Source organism: Phascolarctos cinereus, unplaced genomic scaffold, assembly GCF_003287225.1.
Source record: "Phascolarctos cinereus isolate Bilbo 61053 unplaced genomic scaffold, phaCin_HiC Scaffold_4;HRSCAF=312, whole genome shotgun sequence".
Taxonomy (NCBI): Eukaryota; Metazoa; Chordata; class Mammalia; order Diprotodontia; family Phascolarctidae; genus Phascolarctos; species Phascolarctos cinereus.
The window spans coordinates 110,282,591-110,306,481 of NW_027555847.1; the positions used below are offsets into that span (position 1 = coordinate 110,282,591).

At 38.7% G+C, this 23,891-nt stretch overlaps 1 pseudogene; it reads left to right on the plus strand.

Annotated features, from left to right (window-relative positions):
* Positions 1–2,548: 2,548 nt before the first annotated feature.
* On the plus strand, positions 2,549–23,098 carry LOC144456505 (calcium and integrin-binding protein 1 pseudogene; annotated as a pseudogene).
* Positions 23,099–23,891: the final 793 nt, after the last annotated feature.

Sequence of the window (23,891 nt, forward strand, 5' to 3'; positions counted from 1 at the left end):
TTCTGTACATGGTTCATGGCCCCAGATTCCCTTACACTGGAGGAAAAGAGTATTGTTTTGCACTTTTAAAATGGCTTACCCTGAGTGCTGTATCATAGCATAAACCATAAGGATGGAGAAAATGTAATCCTAGAGTATAGTCTTTCTATAAGAAACCCCCCTACTACATTCCTCTGGTAATGGTAGTAAAAGTGATCTCCTCTTTGGCATTCTGTTCTGGGGGCTGTATTTTACACACTAGTTTCATATTCTCTGTCTCACATGGTTGTTGTGTACTGGAAAGCACTATATACACATAGGGCTATTATTATTAGTAAGCATACTGACATTTTGAGGCGGCATGGCATAATGGATAGAGAACTGGCCTCAGGGAAATCTACGTGCAATACTGTCCCCGACACCTACTATCTGTGTGACCCTGGGCAAGTCACTTACCTTTGACTCTCAGTGGCCCAGGTAACTCCCTAAGACTACATGCATTGTAGTGGAGATACTAATCTGCATTGTAGAAGAGACTCTTCAACAGGAACTTCATAAATTAATGAAATCACAAGTTTCATTTAAACATGCAAATATAATAGATATATGTACTTATGTGTATTCTTGTTATTTGTTCAGTCATGTCCACCTCTTCATGACTCCATTTGGGATTTTCTTGGCAAAGACCTGGAATGGTTTGCCATTTCCTTCTCCAACTCATTTTACAGACATGGAAACCAAGGCAAACAAAGTTAAGTGACTTGTCCAGGGTCACACAGCTAGGTCAGATTTGTACTCAGGTCCTCCTGATTCCAGGGTCAGTGGTCTGTCTATTGTGCCATCTAGCTGCCCCTGAATATGTGTATATGTGTATATGCATATATATGCATGTATATATATATATATATATATATATATACATATATGTGTGTGTGTGTGTGTGTGTGTGTGTGTCTGTGTATGTGTGTGTGTGTGTGTGTGTGTGTGTGTGTAACTTGCTCAGGGTCACACAGACAGAGTATCTGTCAGAGGCAGGAGTTATACCTAGGCCTTCCAGATTTTCCCCAGGCCCATTCTTTAGATATTCTGGCAACCTCCAAAGGATGTAATTACAGAATAGTTGATCTGCCTTGGTAGAGGGAGTTTCCTTACCACACATTCCCTCTACTGATGAAATCACAGATCCACACCAAAAAAAATGTGTGTGATATTTATTTTCTTTAACATGCAAAGGCTTGTTAATGGTAACTTTATTATTATAGTCCTCAAAATAAAACATTGTAATAACTCCCCATGAAATTTAAACTCCTTGAGGGCAGGGGCTATTTTTGTCTTTCTTTGTATCCCTGGTGCTTAGCACAGTGCTTGGCACAGAGCTCTTAATAAATGCTTTTTGGCTGAAAAAAATAGTACTTAGTGAACATTTCCTATGTAACCAGAAATGCATATAAACAGGCTTTCCCATTCTGTAAGATGATTCCACAATCTCCCCACTATGAGTTGTTCATCTCCAGAGACTTTGCAGGTCATCTGACTATTCTGTTTCTCTGCTGCTCTTGCATAATTTTTATCCTTTATGCTCAGTTTGGAAAGGGAAGCCTTTGGCATATATTAAGACAGGCTTGGTTAGCAATCTATCAGACCAACTGCTGAAACCACCACTCACTTGAGTAAGGTGCTTGCAAAACTCAGAAAACCTGGCAGCCATTGAATTTGTGTTTTAGCCAACCAGATCCTGAAAAGTGGTACAACTTGTATGCATGCAAGGCCGCCATGCAGCTAAGCCAAGAAATGAGGTGTTCCCGCTTCTCACATTTGAAGGGAAACACCAATGATTAGATAGGTGGCCTTAGATAACTACATAAACACAAAGTTAGACTAAACTGGGCTCCCTTCCAGCTCATTGGCCCAGGTCTGATGATCCAGAATAGAATGGAGAGATCAGTTTTGCCATTGGAAAGTTTTGGGAAAGCAGTTTGAGCAGTGAATTCGCTAATTCAAGAGCTGGCATCACAACCCCTCTCCCTATTTGGCATGGGCTAGAAAAAGCAATAATTCAGGATCATAGAATCCAAAGCTAGAGAAAAAAGGCAACAAACCTTAGGAATCATGTAGCCAATGTCTCATTTTTCAGATGAAGCAACTGAGTCCCAGGACAGGAAGGTGGATTACCTAAGGGCAGGCAATAATTCACAGAGCTGAGATTCAAACTCAACTTCCTTGACTTCAAATCCAGAACTCTTTACACTGTGCATGATTCTAAATGTATAGCAGATGTAAATATAACAAACACAACAAAACAGCAAGGGATTGGAAGCTTATGGTGCTCTGGAAAAGCCTCTGCTTTCTGAAGCCAGCCATAGCCAAGGTGAACTCTTGACGTTCCCACCACGTCATTGTGCAAAGAAGATGGCAGCTTCCTTTAGATGGCTAATTGCTCGACATTATCTTTAAGCCAGCTACAAACATTGGTAATGGTTTGTGCTTTGCTGTAATTAGCTGTGGTGACTGGAGCGTCTTTTAGCATACTGTAACGTTTCCCTTTGAGAGCGCAAAGCTGCTGGCTGACATGCAGAGGCCTGAGGAAGTTGAAGCGGAAGCTGGCCCTGTGAAACAGAATCCTGCCCCACTCTGGAAGCTAAAAGATGGCTATAGCCTGCCAGCAGTCACACCCACAGCTTCCCCAGTGCGACCAGGAATGTCAAGTGGAAGCACTGAGAAACATGCCAAGGGCAGGCACGGACAATCTTGAAGAAAGAAGGTTTCCCTTCTGACAAAGTTAAGTTCCGTGATTGGCAGTGATAGAATGAGGTCAAGTTGATGTATCAAAATGTAATTATCTGCCTAATTCAACTTCCTTTTTAGCAACTCATGATTCACACTCAGGGAGACAAGTAATAAGAACCAAGAAAAGCTGGAAATAAGCATTTTAGTTAGGGGAAAAGTTACCCTGCTAACCGGGCCTATGGTGTAACCTGAGAGATTTTCTGTTTAGAAGATTGAGAGGTCATTATCAAGTAGGCCAAAGTGAAAACTTTCCCTTGTCTTCATCAACGCCAATGGATAATCTCACATAAGAGTACCATTAACTTCACTGGTATTAGTAAAAGCAAAGAGGGGAAAAAAAAAAAAAACAACAGACCATTTATAAATCTGGTATGGTTTTACTTAGCCTGGTGCTTACCACATCTTAAATCATCCTTCCAACTTCCATGCTTTTCTTTTTAATTTAAAAGCCACTATTGAGTCCCTGCAAAATGGTTTATTGTTGTATCCAAGGGCTGTGTCTTCTATTTGTAATCTTTCCTGCCATATCTACTGTTGGTTCTAATAGACTAAAAACTCCCCACGTGTGGGGACCATGTTCATTCAGAGAGTCACAGAATTTGCAAGTTGCAAAGCACCTCAGCAGTCATTTAGTCTAACCCTTTCATTTTTCCTTGTCTCTCCCCTAGCATCTAGCAGGGTACATTACAAACAGTAAGTGCAATGTAAGTTATTGAAAGACTGAACAGAGTCTTTGCCCTTCCTTTGACAGAGTGAGGCCTCCATTACCCTATCTGTCATGTGTGGGATGGTTCCTCCAGATTTAATGCATGGGGTGGGAGAGGTAAGATCCTATCTCCCAGTAAGAACACAATAAATAAGCAATAGGCCAAAGCTGTGGGTAGCTCTGGCAGGTGTATGGAATCATAGGGGAGTGTTTTTCTAATTTGTTATTAGGGTAGAATGCAGAAAGGTCACCAGAAGGTATTCTCAAATGGAGTTGGGCCTTAAGTTACTCCAGTTTAGAAAAAGTGAACAGGAAAAAGTCAACTACCTCAGTTAGCTATTTTAGAAGACATGTTCCAGTAGAGAAAGGAATTAACGTCAATGAAGTTGCTCACATCCATCCATACACACATATTTTTTTCCATGAGTGTTGAGAGCTCCCACTGGGAAGCTTCTTTAATTAACATTAATTCTTTCCACACTAGAACATGCTTTGTGAAATAACTAGTTGAGCTAATTAACTTTTACTTAGTAGCTCCATTTTCAAACTGGGGTTACTTAAGTCCTATTGATTCTACGGGAGAGGTAGATCTTTCTGAAGGAACCTTGGTGCCTTCTAGACTGCTCTGGGCATTCTGCTCATTACAGAAATATCATAGTAGGATGCGAATCCATTGAGGCCAGGTACTGCTTTTGTCTTTTTTTAAATCCTTAGTCCTTAGCACAGTGCCTGACACATGATAAGTGCTTAATAAACTCTTGTTGATGATTGACTGATTTATCCTGGGCAAAATCACCTCTCTGGGACACAGTTTCCTCATATGTAAACAGAATGGGTCAGATAGATGATCTTGAATTCCCCTCCCGGCCCTGAATCCCATGACACTGTATTCATTCTTGCTGCTATGCTTGTACTCACTTTTTTCTTACCTCTGCAGTGCTCTTCCTCACTATTAAATTTCTATCAGCTCAAATTATTGTCTCATTCAGGAAGGCCTGTTCAACTCTTCTAGCTTATATCAGTCTATTCCTTCTTCAAACTCTCTGCCTCCTACAATTTAGCATTTGATCTCACATTGTTTCGCACTGTTTGCTAGTTGTTTCATGTATGTACATATATATGCATATACATACATGTACATATATATGTACACACATATGTATATTCTATTTTAGTTTTTCTTGGAGGATTGCTCACATCAGTGAGACCTTAAATGGTTTGTCCAGGATCATACAGCCATTATGTGTCAGCAGCAGGACTTACTTGTTCTTAGGTCTTCCTGACTTGAAAGATTGCTCTTGCTGTACCGAACCATTCTGGCAACTCTTGGAGGTGCTAAGTTGCGGAACAGTTGTTGACATGCATTGGCGGTAAGGATAGTGATTCAGTTTGGACTCAGACCCTCCAATTCCAATTCCAGAGCTCTTGCCATGGAGCTATGTCTTCTTCCTTATATGAGGATTATCATGAGGACGCCGATTTAACAAAATCAAAATGCTTGTACCATGGTGGAGTGAATTGGTTTGATCAAGTTGGCAAGGACTGTGGAGAATTTCATTTAAGGTCAGACGTCTAATAGACAGAGATTCTAGGCAGAACTAGGACTAGAACTAGGAGCTGGCAAAGTAGATAGCAGTCTAGAGTACTGTAACACCCTTTTTTTTTTTTGAAGAGTATTTTCTTAAAAAAAATTCACATTTGCAATGCCAAGAAATTCCATTCACCATCGTACCTAAGCATTCATCTGGTAAGTCAAGCTGTGTTGTACCTTGGCAAAGCCTCCACTGAACAGCCACACCTAGGGGGTGCAGATTTCATAATTTGCTCTGGACCCACATATGCCTCGTCTAGGACCTCCTTCTAGGCTTAGTGAGCCCCTGTAGCTTCAGCAGCATACATAACTTAAGGTGAAGTTAGTCTAAATCAAATAAGTAAATAAATAACTGGGGGTGTGCACAATCGGATCTGGGATTTATTAAAAGACTAGTAGAAGACACACACATGGCTCTCAGGGTTCATTTATTTTTGCAATTTATAAAAATGCTCCCATTGCAGTAGCTTATGAGCACAAGAAAACCACAAAACTATAACAAGAAACCCGACTCACAGTCTGTGTCTGCCTAGCAGGACTCTCCCTACTAGTCGTGTGCACAAGACAGACCAAAACCGTGTGCTTTGCATTGTGTCTTGAAATCTAGAACCAGCTTGTGAAGGCTCGGCATCTTTAAAAAAAATGACAAAGTAGGATCTCTTTCTGGAAATCATTCCGATTCTTGTTTCGTACTCAAATTTGGGGATTGTTGCTTTCAACTACACCTTGGTGAAGGAAAAGAAAATTACATTGCAAAGTAATCAGGTCCAAATCTTAAGAAGTGAATGTAATGTGTATGGCTGTCAATTGGCAGCCAGAGCAGACTGCAGAGCTCAGCCTCTCCTGGCCAATGCCATTAAGCCAGTGGGCAGCTGTGGTCTGTCAAACCAGACTTCTGGGTATGTTTTCAGTTTTGAAGGGCAGCCTCTGACAGAGGGCTAAAAAAAAAAAGGCTCACACACTTTTCCATGAGACCATAAGACCTTTCCTAAGCGTAATGGGCCAAATTTACAAGAAAAAGAACCCCTAGTACTATAGAATTTAGAGCTGGATGGAACCTTAGAGATAATCTAGTCCAAGGGGTTCTTGTGTCATGGACAACTTTGGCAGTCTGGTGAAGACCATGGATCCCTTCTCAGAAAAATAGCTGGTTGTCTCAATTTGTTGTTTTTGTTGTTTGTCCTTATAATTTAAGGAAATTTATATAACTTAAGGAAATGCTACATTTCAGTTAGAGGCTAGTAAAAATAAATATAGAATTTTTTTTTTCTCATCTGGGGTCACAGCCCCCCTGAAATCTATCCCATGGGTCTATTTACTGCAGGCTAAAGAATCCCTAATCTGGTGTAGCCCACTCAGTTCACAGATGAAGAAAGAAGGCACAAAGGCTACTTGTTCAAGGTCACCTAGATAGTAAATAACAGAACCAGAATCTGAACCCAGGTCTTTCAGCAACCATACTCTGTGCTCTTTCCATACCACCTTGACAGGTACTTTATAAAGCTCTTTTTATTCCTTTATTGGTATTGCTTAGCCAGTTTAGATGTCTACATTGCAAATAACTTCTGGATGCCATGCCAAATTCATAGTAAGTTATATATGCTTTTGTAGATATCCCCCAAACTCATAAAACACACACACACACACACACACACACACACACACACACGAACACAACCACACAACCACAGTCATACTTTCTCCCCAATCACTTTTCTCTTCCCAACCTGCCTGGGACCTGCAGCTGTTTGGGGTGGTTCCCTGAGGTGCCAGCCACACTAGAAGGAGCAGCTGTGGTTAGAGAGAGTCTGGTCTGGATGTGCTGCCAAGAGTGGGTTCGAAGGGCCAGGGTGAGCAGTCCTGGAGCAGGGCTATGGAATGTGGGTGGAGCCAGAGGAGCCCAGAGTCCAGATTACTCTGGGAACTAGGTGGGCAGAGGGGGCAGGGTGGGGAACTAAAGGCAGCTGTGCCCTGCTGATGAGCATAGGGTGAGGTGCTGTTGCCATGATCACAAGTGGCAGCTGGGGTGGTCTGGAGAAAATAATGGGGTCATCTCAGGAGCATGCCTTGGGCATTGCTTGAATTCTAGGCTTAATTTTATTTAAGGCTTGACTGTCTAGTTTCCAGCCATAGGGATTTTTGTTAAAATGCTCCAGCTCACTTTGAGTTCATAGAGTTGCTGAGCTGGATTGGACCTCAGTGGGAAAGAGTAGAAACTATAGAGTCAGAAGACCTGGAGTCAAGTCTTGGTTTTCCTACTTATGATCTGTGTCCTTAGACAAGTCATCGCTTCTCTCTGGGCCTCAATTTTCTCATCTGTGAAATTGGGAGAGTGACCCTTAAGGTCTCTTCCAAGCTATAAATCTATGATCTTATGATCCACTGGAAGAGTGAATTCTTTCAACTACATCTTTCTTTTTTGCATTCTGGGGAGGATCAAATGAGGTAAAATATGTAAAAGTTTGCCTAACCACTTCATGTAAATGTAAAATAAATATGAGAGGCTGTCTTCCATAGTGCACAAATTGCTGGCCTTAGACCCAGGAAAAACTACATTTAAATCCTGCCTCTAAGAGACAGAAGCTATGTGGCAATGGCTAAGTTGCTTAATTTCTCAGTGCCACAGGCAACTCTCTAGAAGTAATAGACAAATTGATGATCTGCATTGGTGAAGGGGCTTCCCATAGCTTCACCAATGAAATCACAAGTCTAGACCAAAAAATGGGTATGTGTATAAGTAGGTAGCTAGGTTGAACAGTAAGTCAAGAAGACCTGAGGTCAAATGTGGCCTGTGACACTGATCAGCTGTGAGACTCTGGACAAGTCAGTTATACTTCCATTCACCTCCATTTCCTTTCTGTAAAATAGGAATGATAATGATGATAATAATAATAGTAATAATAACACCTACATCTTAGGGTGGTTGTGAAGATCAAATGGAGTAAGAATTGTAAAGCACTTAACATGGAGTCTGACACAAAGTAAGCACTATCTAAATGTTAGCTATTTTAATTATATAAGCAATTGGGATCATATTGAGCTGGAAGGAAGCTTAGAGATCATAATGTCCCATAGATAGCAAGAGATAGTAAGTAGAAGCCCCAGTATTTGAACACAGATCTTTTGACTTCCAGTCCTCTGCTCTTTTCATTATGCTATAGATGCCTCTTCACTCCAGCATCTGAATTTCTTCTTGTCCTCTCCTCAGATGCAACCCTCACCACCACCTTTTTCTTCTTCTTCTTCTTCTTCTTCTTCTTCTTCTTCTTCTTCTTCTTCTTCTTCTTCTTCTTCTTCTTCTTCTTCTTCTTCTTCTTCTTCTTCTTCTTCTCCTCCTCCTCCTCCTCCTCCTCCTCCTCCTCCTTGTCTTCCCTGCGGCATTGGGCTGTGCTTCTTGGGAGGATCTGGACAATCTAAATTCTGTGTGGGCAATGTTCCATTTTCCCTATATATTGCTTTTTTTGCTTGAGAAGCCATCTATCTGCTTGTGGTTTCTCAAAAAAGTCACTGGGATTTCTGGTTGGCAGTTGTCATTTAATACCTCATGGTTCTTTCTGAGAAAGTGATCTATATGTAAGATTAGAAATGCAATGTTTTATATTTATTCTGGAGAGGGACAGTGTGATAATGGACTAATTGTTGTGATGCATATGATATTCTATTCCCTATTTGTTGAGTTCCTCAGTGTAAAAAAAAAAAAAGAATAAGGCTAGCCCAGTAACTAATGGGAATGTTGCACTCCATTTGTGACATTCCAAACGGTTTATAAAATAAGGACCCTTGAGCTTGGCATTTCCTGGCCATTCTTGACCAGCTGGCTCAGCTCAGCCCTCAACTTTCTCTGGCTGGTCACTGTCATGTGTGAAATGTTCTCCCTTGTCAGGTTGCCATTGTTGATTAAATTCACCTTTCCCTCAATATGATCTCCTTGTTCCCAGGAATAACTTGAATGAATGAACACCATAACAGAATATCAAAGAATCATGGCAACTGTTTGTGAGAAAAAGACTCCCAAAGGTGAAACCAGAATCAACAGCTTGCAAATGGCCAGTGTAGACTACAGAAGCTAGGAATGTGCAGCTGGAAAAACGTATCAGTCTCCAAGCTACAAATACATAATTTATGAATTTGTGAGGCTTTATAAAGCTGTGTGATGGCTGTTACTTACTGGCAGCTGATATCATCTGCTGGTTTTGCGTATATTTCTCTCCATTTCTAAGGCAAACCACAGATGTTCTATCCCCTGTGAATCACACCTGCAGACTTAAAACTAATTTTTTAAAAAACCAAGAAAGGCAGATGTGTTCAAACTGTAACAGCCATGAGATTGGACAGAAAAACTATTCCTTTATTTGCTTAAATACCAGAAAGTGACTCTTTGCATGGTGATACCAATGACGAAATACAAAAGACTACCAAGCCAATTTTCCTTTAAGGAGAGCTTTGTGATTCTTTTTTCAAACAATAATTATTGCTATTTCAGTCTTACCATTTTATTCACCTTAATAAATCCTCAGATGGCATCCCTGACCCTGTTGAATTAAAAAAAAAGAACCCTTTTAAGTCATATTAGAGGGCACTACATTTGCTGATGCAAAAATTTGTTACTCTGATTTGTTACGTTAATTAAGCAATAAGACATGACATGGTGTGAATTATTGTATAATAACTCATGCCTTCAGTGTAGCTAGGCACAAAACTGAAGGCCAAGTGCCACTGTAGCATCTGGGCATGAATTATGCTACAATAATTTAAGCCTAGGAGTCTTCCAATGGGTTAAGAAAAAAAAATTAGAAAGGAATAGACCCAAATAAAGAGGATGCATATCGAAATGGAAAGAGTCTAGGCTTGGGAGTCAGAGGACCTGATTTTGCACGATGGCTCTCAGCCTTACTTCCTGTGTGACCTCAGGCAACTCATTTATATTAGCATCAGCTTCCTGATTTGAAGAGAGGTCTGGAATATATTTGGCAGTGTATCTACAAAAGAAGGGAGCTTGAGCTAAACATCTAAAGTCTCTTCTAGCTCTAAATACATGTTCCTATAAAAAGAAGTCTTATTCCTTGTTACATACTTTGAATTCCAGACAAACTGGACTACTTACTATCACCTGTATGTGACCTTCCGTTTTTCCATCTCCACAGTTTTTGAATAGACTGTGTGTCCCCATGACTGGACTGTCCTCCCTCATCAGAATTCCTAGCTTCCTCGAAGGTTCACCTCATAAGCCTATCTGATCTTCCCAGTTACTAATGCTCTTATTTACTGGAATGCCTTTGTATAGCTTTTATTTATTCATCTGAGTAAATGTTTCTCAATAGAATGTAAGCTTCTTGAAGGCAGGTGCTGTTTTGTTTTCATCTCCATATCCCAAGCACAATGCTTGGCACACAATAGGAGCTTAAAACATGTTTTTTGAATGAATAAATGGAGTAGCAAACAATTTATAGCTAGGATCTGTAACTCAGGGATTGTTAAATTATTTTGTAAGCTTTCCCACAAATTGTATATCAGCATTATTTATTAGTAATTATAATAATAATGCCTTTTAAAAACATCTCAGTCATTTCTAATACATCCCTGGAAAGCGATCAGTAAAACTAATGTACTGTGTATGATAGTATATGCAATATTCTGCTACCTTTGTAAAGAAGAAAAGGAGGTGCATTTTCTCTGGGGCTAAGCTCAGTCATTATAATTATATAGTTATAATATTCTTTCCATTTATTTTTGTGCCAGTCATGTATATTGCTTTCCAGGTTCTGATCACTTCACTCTTTATTAGTTCATATAAGTCTTCCTATGCCTCTTTGCATTCATTTTTTAAAAATAGAACAATAGTATTTCACTACATTCGTGCATGACAATTTATTTAGCCTTTTACCAGTTGATGGACATTTACTTTGTTTCTAGCTCTTTACTACCACAAAAAGTGCTGCTATGACTATTTTGGTATATATAGGACCTGTCTGTTTTTGACTTCCTATGCTTAACAATGACATCTCTGGGTCAAGAGGCATAAACATGTTTGTAACTTTTTCATTCCAGTTTGCTTTCCAGAATAGTTGGATTAAATCACAGCTTCACCAGCAGTATATTAGTTTGTCTATCTTTTCTAATTCCTCCAACACTGACTATTTCCATGTTTTATTCCCTTTGCCAATAAACTGGGTGTAAGGTAAAACCTAAAAGTTGCTTTGATTTGCATTTCTCTTCTTATTAATTGTAGAATTCTTTTCCTATGCTGGTTAATAGTTTGCAAATCTTTTGAGACTGGTTTGTTATATCCCTTTAACTACATTGAGCTCATATTTTTAAAAAAATATATGTTAGTATCCTGTATAGCTTATATATCAGATTCTTATCTGAAATATTGGTATAATTTGCTTCCCCAGTTAATAGTTCCTATTAATAGTTCCTTTTCTCATCCTCACAGTATCAATATTATTTTTCTAGCTTATTTTCACAATTTTTTGAATATAGCTTTGATCATTTCAGTTGTTGTTCAGCCATTTTTCAGTTGTGTACAACTCTTCATGACCCCATAGTAGTTTGCTATTACTTTCTTCAGCTCATTTTATAGATGAGGAAACAGAGGCAAACAGCATTAAATGACTTGCTAGGGTCACACAGCTAGTAAGTGAATGAGGCCAAATTTGAACTCAGGAAGAAAAGTCTTCCTGACTTCAAGGTCAGGCATTCTACTCACTGTGCCACCTAGCAGCTATGATTATAGGCTCACAAAAAAACACTAGACCCACTAACTGCGCAGCAGTTTAGGGCTTAGTATAAAGAAAATTCATCTGGTGAGCTGCTGGTTCATGCATCTGCAGCAGATGTGTTGAATTACAATTACTACTCCTACTATTCTACTACTCCTACTGCTACTTCTGCTATTGCTGCTACTATCATTGTTACTATGCTGCCATTAAAAGAGGAAAGTGCTTCCTTTGTTTATAACTTTGGAAAACTGGTGTTGTACCCTGTACCTCTAGGCCAAGCAATTCCAAGAACAAGGAACTCTAGTGTTAAACAGGAAAGACAGAATACCTCTATTACCAGCAGCTCTACCACACTACAGTGTCTTAGTGAGTATCCCTAGTCTCCAGCTTGGTCAGTAGGGCTGAAATTGACTTAAGTCATCTTTGAGACCACAGTATTTCTAAATGACTATAAATGGTAAGAACATTAGAGGTATAATAAAATTAAAATGGAATCATATGAAATTGGGATCTATGTTGTACTATTTCTTTCTATCATTTCTTCCATTTCATGGGCATATTGATTTAATGAATTATGACGTACCTAAATGAGTTCCAATTAGTGGGTATGGTCATGTTAATCTCATGGCTGGACAGCTTGACAGCCAATCAGTTTACTCTTTGTTCTAGTCTAGTTTTATTTTTTTTTTCAGAGGAGCTGACTTCTCCCCTTTTATATTTGTCAGATAAGACTGATTCAGATTGACAAGAAACTGTCTTGTCTGATCTCACTCAACACTAAAACTACACAGAACAGGTTTAATTCTTTTTTCCCCTTTGTTCTCATCAAAAGCTTATTGGATTTACAGGTGGAAGGGATCCTTAAGATTGGCTTACCAACTTCCCCCTTCTTTACATGTGAAAAACTGAGTTCCAAAGACCTAAAGGGAGTTGGACGAGGTCACATGGATATTAAGTGGAAATGCCTCTGATCTTTGGATCCACTGTCCTTTCTGCTACAATTTTTTTTTTAACCTTCGCCTCCCAGTCTGTACTAGGATAAGCAGTTCAGCAAATCTGCAACATCAGATCTTCAAGTTTGCTGGTAGGATTCCAAAATTCATAGTCAAACCATGCCTCTCTCCATACGACTAACATATGGTATTAACAAATTTTATCAACACTGTATAAAGGGAACAGCTCCAGAATGTGTTTCTGTTATTCTTACAGTTACTCTGTTGCCTTTCAGCATGGCACTGATATTGCTTCTATTTGGTCCTGTTTGAAATGCTGGTTTTAATATTTATTTCTTCTCCAAAGAGAATTCATTGCAGATTTATTACTCTGTTGCTAGGTTGCCAATTCTATCTCCCCATTATAGAGATCACATATTTTGCTATTCATTATAATATACATACATACACATACACATACACAATATACATAGTGATACTTCAGTTGATAGATCCTTGGGGAACAAAGCTGCTTTTAATAGACTTTAGTGGCAGCCATGGCTAAGGAGGAGGGAGGGGGCGGAGTGATGTTATTTCATACACTGGGCTTTCAAAGGAAGACCAAGAACATGTTACTTTCCTGGGACCTACATGGTCTATTCATCTGGGAGTATGGAGGTTGCCTACTGGGCCTCCAGTCTATGTGGTTTCTTTATTATTGAATTAGAGATGGAGGATAGAGGTGGATCAGGAAGGAACGCTCCCTCAGAGAGTGATGGATTTAAAGGAGAATGAAAGAGGTAATGTCTCACTGAGATAGTGATCAGAAGGAAGCCTGAAATGGGTACTCATGATGCCTGAATTTCATAGCAACTAAGACCTGGAAAGAACCTTATAGGCCAACTAATCCAATCCATACCAGATCAAGAAATTCCATCTAAAATATTTACAGAAGGCAGTCATGCTGTTTTTGTTTGAAGCCCCTCAACAGGCTTCAAACCTGGGGAGACCTAGGGCCTCCCAAGACCAATCATTTTACTTTTGTATTGCTTTAACTTAATTTGTCCCTACAGCAAGTTCCAAGTTTATCTCTTTGGTCCCAGTTCTGCCCTCTGGATCCAAACAGAACAACTCTTATTATTCTCCCACATAACTACCGAACACTTGAAGACAGTGATGATGCACTCAGTAATTCTTTCCCCTTGTCCAGTCTAAATATCCCAATTCAGTCAATCAATCCTTGTAGGGCAAGTTCTCTGATCCTCTCAGAAGGTCACCCTCTTCTGGACATGTCCCAGCTTTTCTGTTTTCCATAAAATGAAGTAGCCAGAATGGAATACAATAACCCAGATATGGCCTAACTGGGCTGAATATAATGAAGCTATTATAGCTCTCATTCAATCCATCAATACATATTTATAAAGTCTCTACCATATACCTGGTACTGAGGATAAAAACACAAAAATGAAATAGCCCATGTCCTCAAGGAGCTTACACTCTTTCAAAAAAGACGATATGCACACACACATATGCACAACATGTACAAAACAAGTTCAAATATATGCACATGTGTATATGTAAATATATGTACATATATGCAAGTATATACAAAACAAAGGTGGGGGAGGAGGAGAAATGCTAGCCACTGGGAAGGTCAAGAAATACTTCATGTAGCAAATGGCCCTTGAACTGAACTTTGATGGAAATGAAGGATATAAGAGGTGGAGGTGAGGTTGTTGTTATTTGTCCTTTTTTTCTAAAGGGTCCATGACATCAGAGAGGTCATGCCATGACATGCAAGTGACTTGGATTTAAATGAGGGTGGGCTGTGCAAAGTCACCAGCCTCACTTTCTCTTCCAAAGCCATCTGGTTCCAGTGGTGAGATATAGATCAGGATGACTAGAGATGGCCCTGATAGTGCATTCAAGGCATGGGGGACAAGGGATGCAATGGCAAGAGGGTGGAAGACAAAGGGTTGTGTGTGATGCAGAGCAAGAAAGTCGTTTTGATCGTACCACTGAGTTCATAAAAGAAAGTACTCTTATTTCTCTCATTGTCACCTAAGATGTTGTTCCGCCGTGTCTAGCTTTCATAACCTCGCGGACCTTAGCATGCCAGGCCCTTCTATCCTCCACTATCTCTTAAAGTCTGTCACCTAAGATAGCAATAGCTTTTATGGCTGTCATTTTGCTCTCTTGACTCATGTTGAATGCACTAAAAGCTCCAGAAGGAAACCAGGCCTGCCCAATCCTGCCTTACTGAAACGGATTTTTTTAAAATATAGGTGTAGAATTTTACATTTATATCAGTCTCTCTTTAATTCTATCTCATTCTAAACCATCAAGATCTCTTTTGGATGTATTTTCTTTCATCTGATGAATAAGCTACTCCTTTAACCTCCATATCATATGCAAATTTGACAAGCATGCTGTCTATACCTTCATCCAAATCATTGATTAAAAGATATAGAATAGCATCAGGCCATTTGTGACTACTCTTTGGGGCTAGTCATTCGACCAGTTCTGAATCCTCCTGATTGTATATCATCTTGTCCATGACTTTCCATCTAAGCCACAAGCAGAGGAGGTGAGACTTTGTTAAATGCTTTCCTAAGATGTAGCTGTACATGAGATTGGAGGATGAGACAAAGGTCTTTCAAGAGGCCAGGGAACCTAAAAAAGACTTCTTAAAAATTCTAACTGACCTTTTGGAATAATCATCACAAACATGTATGCTTCGTATTTGTACAGTAAAAAACAAAAACCCACCCACCAACCAAACGAACAAACAACAAAACAGGCTGCTTCTCGTTCCTGACTTCTCCAATCAGTCCTCCACAGCTACCAAAATCTTCTCAAGACGTGTCTCTGATCATACCAGTATGGCACAATGGAAGGGATACTGGATTTGTTATTAGAAGAACGGGGTTCAAATGTGTGTTCTGTCGCCTCTTACTTGTGTAACCTCCCATAAGTCATTTCACTCCTTTGGGCTTCATTGTTCTTATCCATTTTAAAGAGGGGTAAGGGAAAGATTAGATTAGCTAGTTTCTCAAGTGTCTTCTAGTTCTACATCTATGAACCTATTACTCCTTTTACTTCTTAGATGAAATACTAAACTTCTTAGCTTAGGTTTTAAGCAAGGTGTGTTTGTTAATGTTCAACAACTACCTCTCTAAATAAATTACATCCATACTTTTAATTTTACTCTGAATTAGTAACATTTTCTTCAATACTTTCTTAAGTCCAGACCATAAAAAATCAAGCCCTGACTTGCAGCATTTGCCAATTTCTGAGGTATAAATGCTCATATTGAATATTTAACAATCAGCTCCCAAGTTCAAGCTGGTTTCAGTACACCCCTAGGTTTAAAGCTCTCCATTATTTGGTTCTAAATTACTTTTCTAATCTTATTTCATATTATTCACCTTTATCACTCTATGTTCTAGGCAAACTGGATGACTATCTGTTCCCCAAAATCAACTTGCCATCAAACGAGATAATATTTGTAAAGTGCTTGCTTAGCCCAGTACCTAGCACATAATAGGTGATTAATAAATTCCTTTTTCACTTCCCTATCTCTGTACATTCAGCATCAGGCTTACAATACATTGCCTCTTTGTCTAGACCTTTCAAATATCCTCCTTTCCGTTTCAGGTTCATTTATTTTGTGAAGACTTTCCCACCCTACCCATTTGTCAATTCTTTTTTCCTTCTTCAAATTTCCTTAAGTTTACTTTTTCCCTCAATGGAATAAAACTTTCTGAGGGCAGAGATTGTCTAATTTTTTGTTTTGTCCTAGTGCCTAGTACAGATTCTTGCATATAGTAAGGGTCAACATTTGTTGAATTGAACCAAATTAAATGGCTTTGTTGAAACGTAAGCATACTATACCATTCTTGAGTCCTGCCAATATAACTACTCTGGCATAAAAGACATTCAGGTTCATCTGAATTAGCCTGTTCTGGCTGCCTTCCCTTAAAAAAAGTAGAAGATTGGATCCTATCTACTAATTCTTTGAATTCTTTGGAATCTGTTGTCCCACAGTCCAGGCTTCACATAAGATTATACCCAACTTCCCTCTCCTCTATCAGGAACTTGATGGTGAGGTGGTGAGTTCCTTGTGTGGAGACTTATGAATCTGAACATGGAAACTTTAAAGTCAAAAGTCAAGTAGGAAAAGAAAACTTGCCATCGAAATATATCGTGTTTGGTACTATAGAGAGGAGTAGTAGTAGTAGTAGTAGTCATAGTAGTAGTAGTAGCAGTAGTAGTAGCAGTAGTAGTAGTAGTAGTAGTAGTAGTAGTAGTAGTAGTAGTAGTAGTAGTAGTAGTAGTGACAACTTGATAAGACTATAAATTTCAGAGCATATGCAGATCTACATTGGTAGAGTTTCTTTACAAGGCATTCCTGATGCTAATAAATCCCAGTTTTAGTTTAAAAAAATATATTGTTCAAATGGAAGTAATTAACATTGTCAAGCAGTATAGTAGAAAGAACACTTGACTTGGCAATCAGAAGACCTGGGTTTGAATCCCAGCTATTGAATTTACTACTGGTATGATAATGAGTCAGTCAGTCAACTCAGTGAACTAGAATTTATTAAGAGCCTACTATGTGCAAGTGATGGTGATACAAATAAAGGGGGAAAAAGACATTCATTGTTCTCAAGGATCTTACAACCTTCCTGAGCTTCTCTAAAATAGGTTCATGATATTTGCACTCACAGGCAATTATGGTAAATGAATGATTATTCTTAGATAAGATAAGATGAGACAAAAAGCAGAACTCTGGTTTGTTCCATTGCCTAAACATATAACGCCTCTCTTTCTAAGTTGGGTGACCTGTTTATTTGGTATTATTTAATTAATTTCCTTTATTCAGTAAGGAGCAATGAACTAAATTCTTCCCTTCACAGCTAAGAGTGCGTGAACTTCCATAATTACAACTTGATGGTCCAGCTGTGCTATTCACTGAACCAGACTCACTGTGATTGTCTACAGGATGCTGACTGCATGGCCACTGGGAGAAGAGTTTGGTTTCTTTTCACAGTTGGCCACATCAAATTACTTGAGGGCTATTGTGTGAACAAAGACGTGGCAAAGTTTGGGAGGAAGCAGTGTGAGGTCTGTTGAAAGAGTGCTGGACTGTTCCCCATGTTCAAATCCCAGCTCTGATGTTTACAATAAGTCAATTCACCTCTTTAAGCCTCAGTTTCTTTCCCTGCAACTATTCTTCTGACCACCTTGTGAACACCTTTCTTGCATGAGTTCTCCATAAAATAGTCTTTTAGGTGAATGTATGTTTGGACCTTTGGCATATGAGCAGCGTGGATGATCCCATTTCAGTCAATTTACCTCAGTAAGCCTCAGTTTTTTTCTCTGTAAAGTGGTAACAATAAAACCTGCAGGGTTGTGAGTTAACCTTAAAACACTGCATAAAGGTCAGGTATTCATATTATAGTACTTGTATCTCTCTAATATAATTATCATCATGAATAATTTTGTATATTGTGTATCTTGTAATCTACTTTGTATAATTGTGCTTGTCTTAGTGCCTTTTACTAGACTATAAGAGGGACTATCCCACTTCTGACATATACTTCTTGTGTAACCCTGGACAAGACACTTAATCTCTCAAAGCTCCAGGCACCTCTGTAAGGATAGAAATTGCAGGAGAATTACCAGTTTGCATAGGTGGAAGGAATTTCTTCCCTAGGAATTGCCCACACCAATGAAATCAGGTCTGGCCAAAGCAAAGCCAAACCTCCAAATTCCATAAAAGCAGGGGCTATAGCTTGTCCTACACTTGTATCTACTTCAGTACCTAGCAGTTACATACCCAGTGGGTGCTTGTTTAATGTTTGTTGAAAGAATAGATGTATGGATAATATTGTACTTTAAGAAATAACCCAACTTTCTTCCTTGGACCCAATAATCAATTGAAAAAGTCATGCTCCAAAATCATATGATTATCTCAATAGATGCAGAAAAAAGCTTTTAACAGAATATAGCCCCCATTCCTATTAAAAACACTATAGAGCACAGGAATAAATGGAGTTTTCTTAAAATGATAAGCAGTATCTATCTAGAACCATCAACAAACATTATCTGTAATTGGGATAAGCTATAAGCATTCCCAAGAAGATTAGGGGTTAAACAAGGATGCCAATTATCATCACTGTTATTCAATATTGTACAAGAAATCTTAGCTTTAGCAATAAGAGAAGAAAAAGAAATTGAAGGAGTTTGAATAGGCAAAGAAGAAACAAAGCTATCACTCTCTGCACATGATATGATGGTATGCTTAGGGAATCCTAGAGAATCAACTAAAAATTACTTGAAACAATGAACAACTTTAGCAGAGTTGCAGGATATAAAATAAACCCACATAAATCATCGGCATTTCTACATATGACCAACAAAACCCAGCAGCAAGAGATAAAAAGAGAAATTCCATTTAAAATAACTGTAGACAATAAAAATATTTGGGAGTCTACCTGCCAAGACAAACTTAGGAACTACATAAACACAGTTACAAAACAGTTTTCCACACAAATAAAGTCATATCTAAACAACTGGAAAAATATCAATTGCTTATGGGTAGGCTGAGCTAATATAACAAAAATGACGATTTCACCTAAATTAATTTGCTTATTCAGTGCCATCCCAGTCAAACTACCAAAAATTATTTTATAGAGCTAAAAAAAAACACAATAAAATTCATTTGGAAGAACAAAAGGTTAAGAACATCAGGGAATTGATGGAAAAAAATGCAAAAGAAGGTGGGCCTGGCTATACCAGATCTGAAACTACACTATAAAGTGGTAATCATCAAAACTATTTGGTACTGGCTAAGAGACGGAGTGGTGGATCACTGGAATAGGTTAAATATACAAGACACAAGTAGCAAATTACTATAGTAAAATAGAACTCACTATTTGACAAAAACAGCTGGGAAAACCGGAAAATAGTATAGCAGAAACTAGGCATAAACTAACATCTCACACCCTATACCAAGGTAAGGTTGAAATGGGAACATGATTTAGACATAAAGAGTCATACCATAAGCAAATCAGGAGAGCAAGGAATAGTTTGCCTGTCAGATCTATAGAGAAGGGAAGAATTCATGACCAAACAAGAGACAGATAACATCATGAAATGAAAATTTGATAATTTGATGACATTAAATTAAATAGTTCTTGCACAAACAAAACCAATGTAATCAAGATTAGAAGGAAATCAGAAAGCTTGCAAACAATTTTTATAGCCACTATTTCTGTTTCATACACACACACATACACACACACACATACATATATACATATATAACATTTCTCAAATATATAGAAAATGGAGTCAAATTTATAAGAATCCAAGTCATTCCCAGTTGATAAATGGTCAAAAGATACAGTTTTCAGATGACTATCTATAGTCATAGGAAAAAAATGCTCTAAAACCCTATTGATTGAAAAAATGCAAATTAAAACAACTCTAGGTACCACTTCACACCTATCAGATTAGCTAATATGACAAAAAATAAAAATGATAAACGTTGGAGAAGATGTGGGAAAACTGAAACACTAATGCATTACTGGTAGAGTTGTGAACTGATCCAACCATTCTGGAGAGCAATTTGGAACTATGCCCAAGGGGCTATAAAACTGTGCATACCCTTCAATCCAATAATACCACTACTAGGTCTGTATCACAAAGAGATCATAAAAAAGAGAAAAGGACCCATATGTACAGACATATTTATAGAAGTTCTTTTTGTGGTGGCAAAGAATTGGAAATTGAGGGGATGCCCATCTATTGAAGAATGGCTGAACAAGTTGTGGTATATGAATGTAATGAAATATTATCGTTCTGTAAGATATGATGAGTAGGCACATTTCAGGAAAACCTGGAAAGACTTACATGAACTGATGCTGAGTAAAGTAAGCAGAAATAGGAGAACATTGTACACAGTAAGGCAACATTGTGTGATCATCAACTATGATAGACTTAGCTCTTCTCAGCAATACAATGATCCCAGACAATTCCAAAAGACTTGTGATAGAAAATGCTATCCACATTCAGAGAAAGAACTATGGAGCTTGAATGCAGATCGAAGCATACTATTCACTTTTTTGTTTTTTTCCTTTCTGGTGATTTTTTCCTTTTGTTCTGATTCTTCTTTTACAACATGACTAATGTGGAAATATGTTTAACATGATTATACGTGTATAAGCTATATCAGATTGTTTGCTGTCTTGTGGAAGGGGGAGGAAAGGGAGGGAGGAAGAAAAATTTGGAGCTCAAAATCTTACAAAAACAAGTGTTGAAAATCATCTTTAGGGGCACGTAGGTGGCACAGTGGATACAGCACCGGCTCTGAAATCAGGAGGACCTGAGTTCAAATCCAGCCTCAGACCAAACACTTGACACTTGTTAGCTGTGTGACCCTGGGCAAGTCACTTAACCCCGATTGCCTAAAACAAACAAACAAAAATCTCCTTTACATGTAATTGGAAAAACATACTATAAAGTACAAAACCAAAAAAGCCATGCTCCAAATTAGCCAGCAATTTACCTGTAATCATCATTTCCATTTGTTTGTTTAGATATTTATTAGACATCAGATCTGCCATAAAAGTATGAGGAAAGGACAACTTGTTATTTCCTTCATGCATTTTGATTATGTTCGAGTCTACAATATGGTCACTGCCACTCATTGTCCAATGATCTGCCAACCTTCCTCTGCTACTGAAGAATAATAGTTCTTGGTGGCAGAATCTAAGAGAATGGCATAGAAGTGAAAGCAAGCCAATGAAATGGAACAAGAGGTCACACACGTAAATGCATACATATGCCCATACATATATACATACATATGTATATATTCATATATAGAGAGAAAGAAGACAGAAGGGAGGGAGGGGGAGAGAAAAGAAAAAAATATATGCATTGGACATATAATATATGTTTTTAGGTTGTATATGTGCATGTATGCATGTATTTTCCACTGGTAGCCCATTCAATTGAAAACCTTCTTGCCTGGAAATGTTTTCTATTATTTCTGTTAGAAACAGAATGATGAATCCTGACTTTCCACATACAGTTGTAAAAGCTGTTGTTATACCAATGCTTAGTTTTCCAACATAGAATCATAGAGAACTACATAATTACAAGATAATTTAGATTTCATCTAGTCTAATTACACCTGAATACCTGACAAGTGACCAACCACCCTTTGCTTTAAGACTTGTATGGAAGTGGGAAAGTTTTTGCTGTATGAGCCAGGAGTTGGTGGGGTCCCTCACTGGAGCGGGGTAGGGGTTAGGGGTATGAGAGGCAGACAGGCAGAAGGAGGTTATGTTCATTATTAGGTCTGGACTCAGAAAGTCCTGAGATCAAATACAGTCTCGGTCACTTACTAGCTGGGTGACCCTGGGAAAGTCACTTAAAGCTCTGTCTGACTGTTTCCTCAACTGCAAAATATGGATGATAATAATAGTACCTATCATCCAGAAATGTGAGGAGATAGTATTTGTAAAGATAGTATTTATATGAGAGTATTTGTAAAGATATTAGCATGCTGCCTGGAACATAATAGGCACTTAATAAATTCTAGGTCCCTTCCCTTTACCCAGTTTTCCAAGGAGTTGCTAACGGTGTTGCTGCTATTCAGTTGTTTTAAGGGTTTTCTTGGCAGAGATACTGAAGTGGTTTGCCATTTTCTTCTCCAGCTCATTTTACAGAAGAGGAAACTGAAGCAAACAAGTTTAATTGACTTGCCCAGGGTCACATAGCTGAGTAGGAATTCGAACTCAGGTCTGAGTCCAGGCCTGGCACTCTATCCATTGTGCCACCTAGGTGCCTAACAAAGTATCAGGAATTAGTGTGCCTGACAAAACAGGTAATAGTGTTGGCCCACAAGAGTTCTGGTGAGCTCTTCCTCAGGATTCTCAGAGGGCAGAATAATCTCTGCGGACTAAGCAGATCCTAATGCTTCCAGGGCTCAAAGTTCACCCCTTCAAGCGCTGTGTTTGCTGTGAGTTCTTTATAGCATCAGAAAGAGACAATTTGAGCTTTGAAGACTTGCTGGACTTCCTCAGTGTTCAGTGACACATTAAGTGTCCCTGAAAGTAAATCCCTCTAGGTCTTCCTCATCTTTGATTTTGATGATGATGGCGTCTTGAAAAAAGAGGGCCTGAAGCAGCTAATGAACCATCTCACTAGAGAGGTACAAGATGCTCAACTCAGCACCTCTGAGATAAAGGAGCAAACGAGAATATCTTAGAAGTCTGACACTCATAGGGATGGCCCCATCAACCTCACAGAGTTCCGTGCCGTTTCCTGTTCGCCTGACTTCACCAGCTCCTTAAGATTAACCTAATGATGGACACTTGCATTGTCTGGCCCTAGTACCCTGACTTGGAGAAATGCTTTTTTATGGACTAACCTTATTTATGATGTCAGCTTCTTGCAAATGCTGGCCATGCCACGGCTAGCCCTAGTGCTTGTACTAAAGCAGCCTAGACACTGGACAAGGGAGGTGCCTCCAATCCATGGCCTCTCATCTCCTCATTGCTGTTGTGACAGCAGTGTTTATGGTCATACTAATCAATAATAATAGATGTTTCAAAATTTTATTAAAAAAAACAGAGATATCTAGAGAGGCAGATTCCACTACTTCCAGAAGCTACCCATTCACCTTAGAACTATATAATAGTCAAGAAATGATTTCTGTATGTGAAGCCAAAACCTGATTCTCTGCAATATCCACCCATTTTTGATACTTCTGCCCTCTGGTGCCAAGCTGAATAATCCTTCTTTTTAACAGATTTAATCTGTTCAAGCTGCTTTGGAACTTACAGGAATCTTCACAGAAGAACCAGATTGCCTAGTGAATGCTGAAATTGATAAGGCTTTTGGAAAGTTCTGGGTAAGGAAGTCCTTCTTAATATGGCTTGTTCTTGTTAATAGAGTGTAAGCTTGCTGAAGACATAATGATGATGATGATGATGATGATGATGATGATGATGATGATGATGACGACTAGTATTTACACGGTGCTTGAAGGTTAGCAAAATATTTTACAGATATCTCATTTGATCCTCACAACAGTCTTTGGAGGTAGGGGCTATTATTATCTCCATTTTATAGATGGGAAAACTGAGGCAAATAAG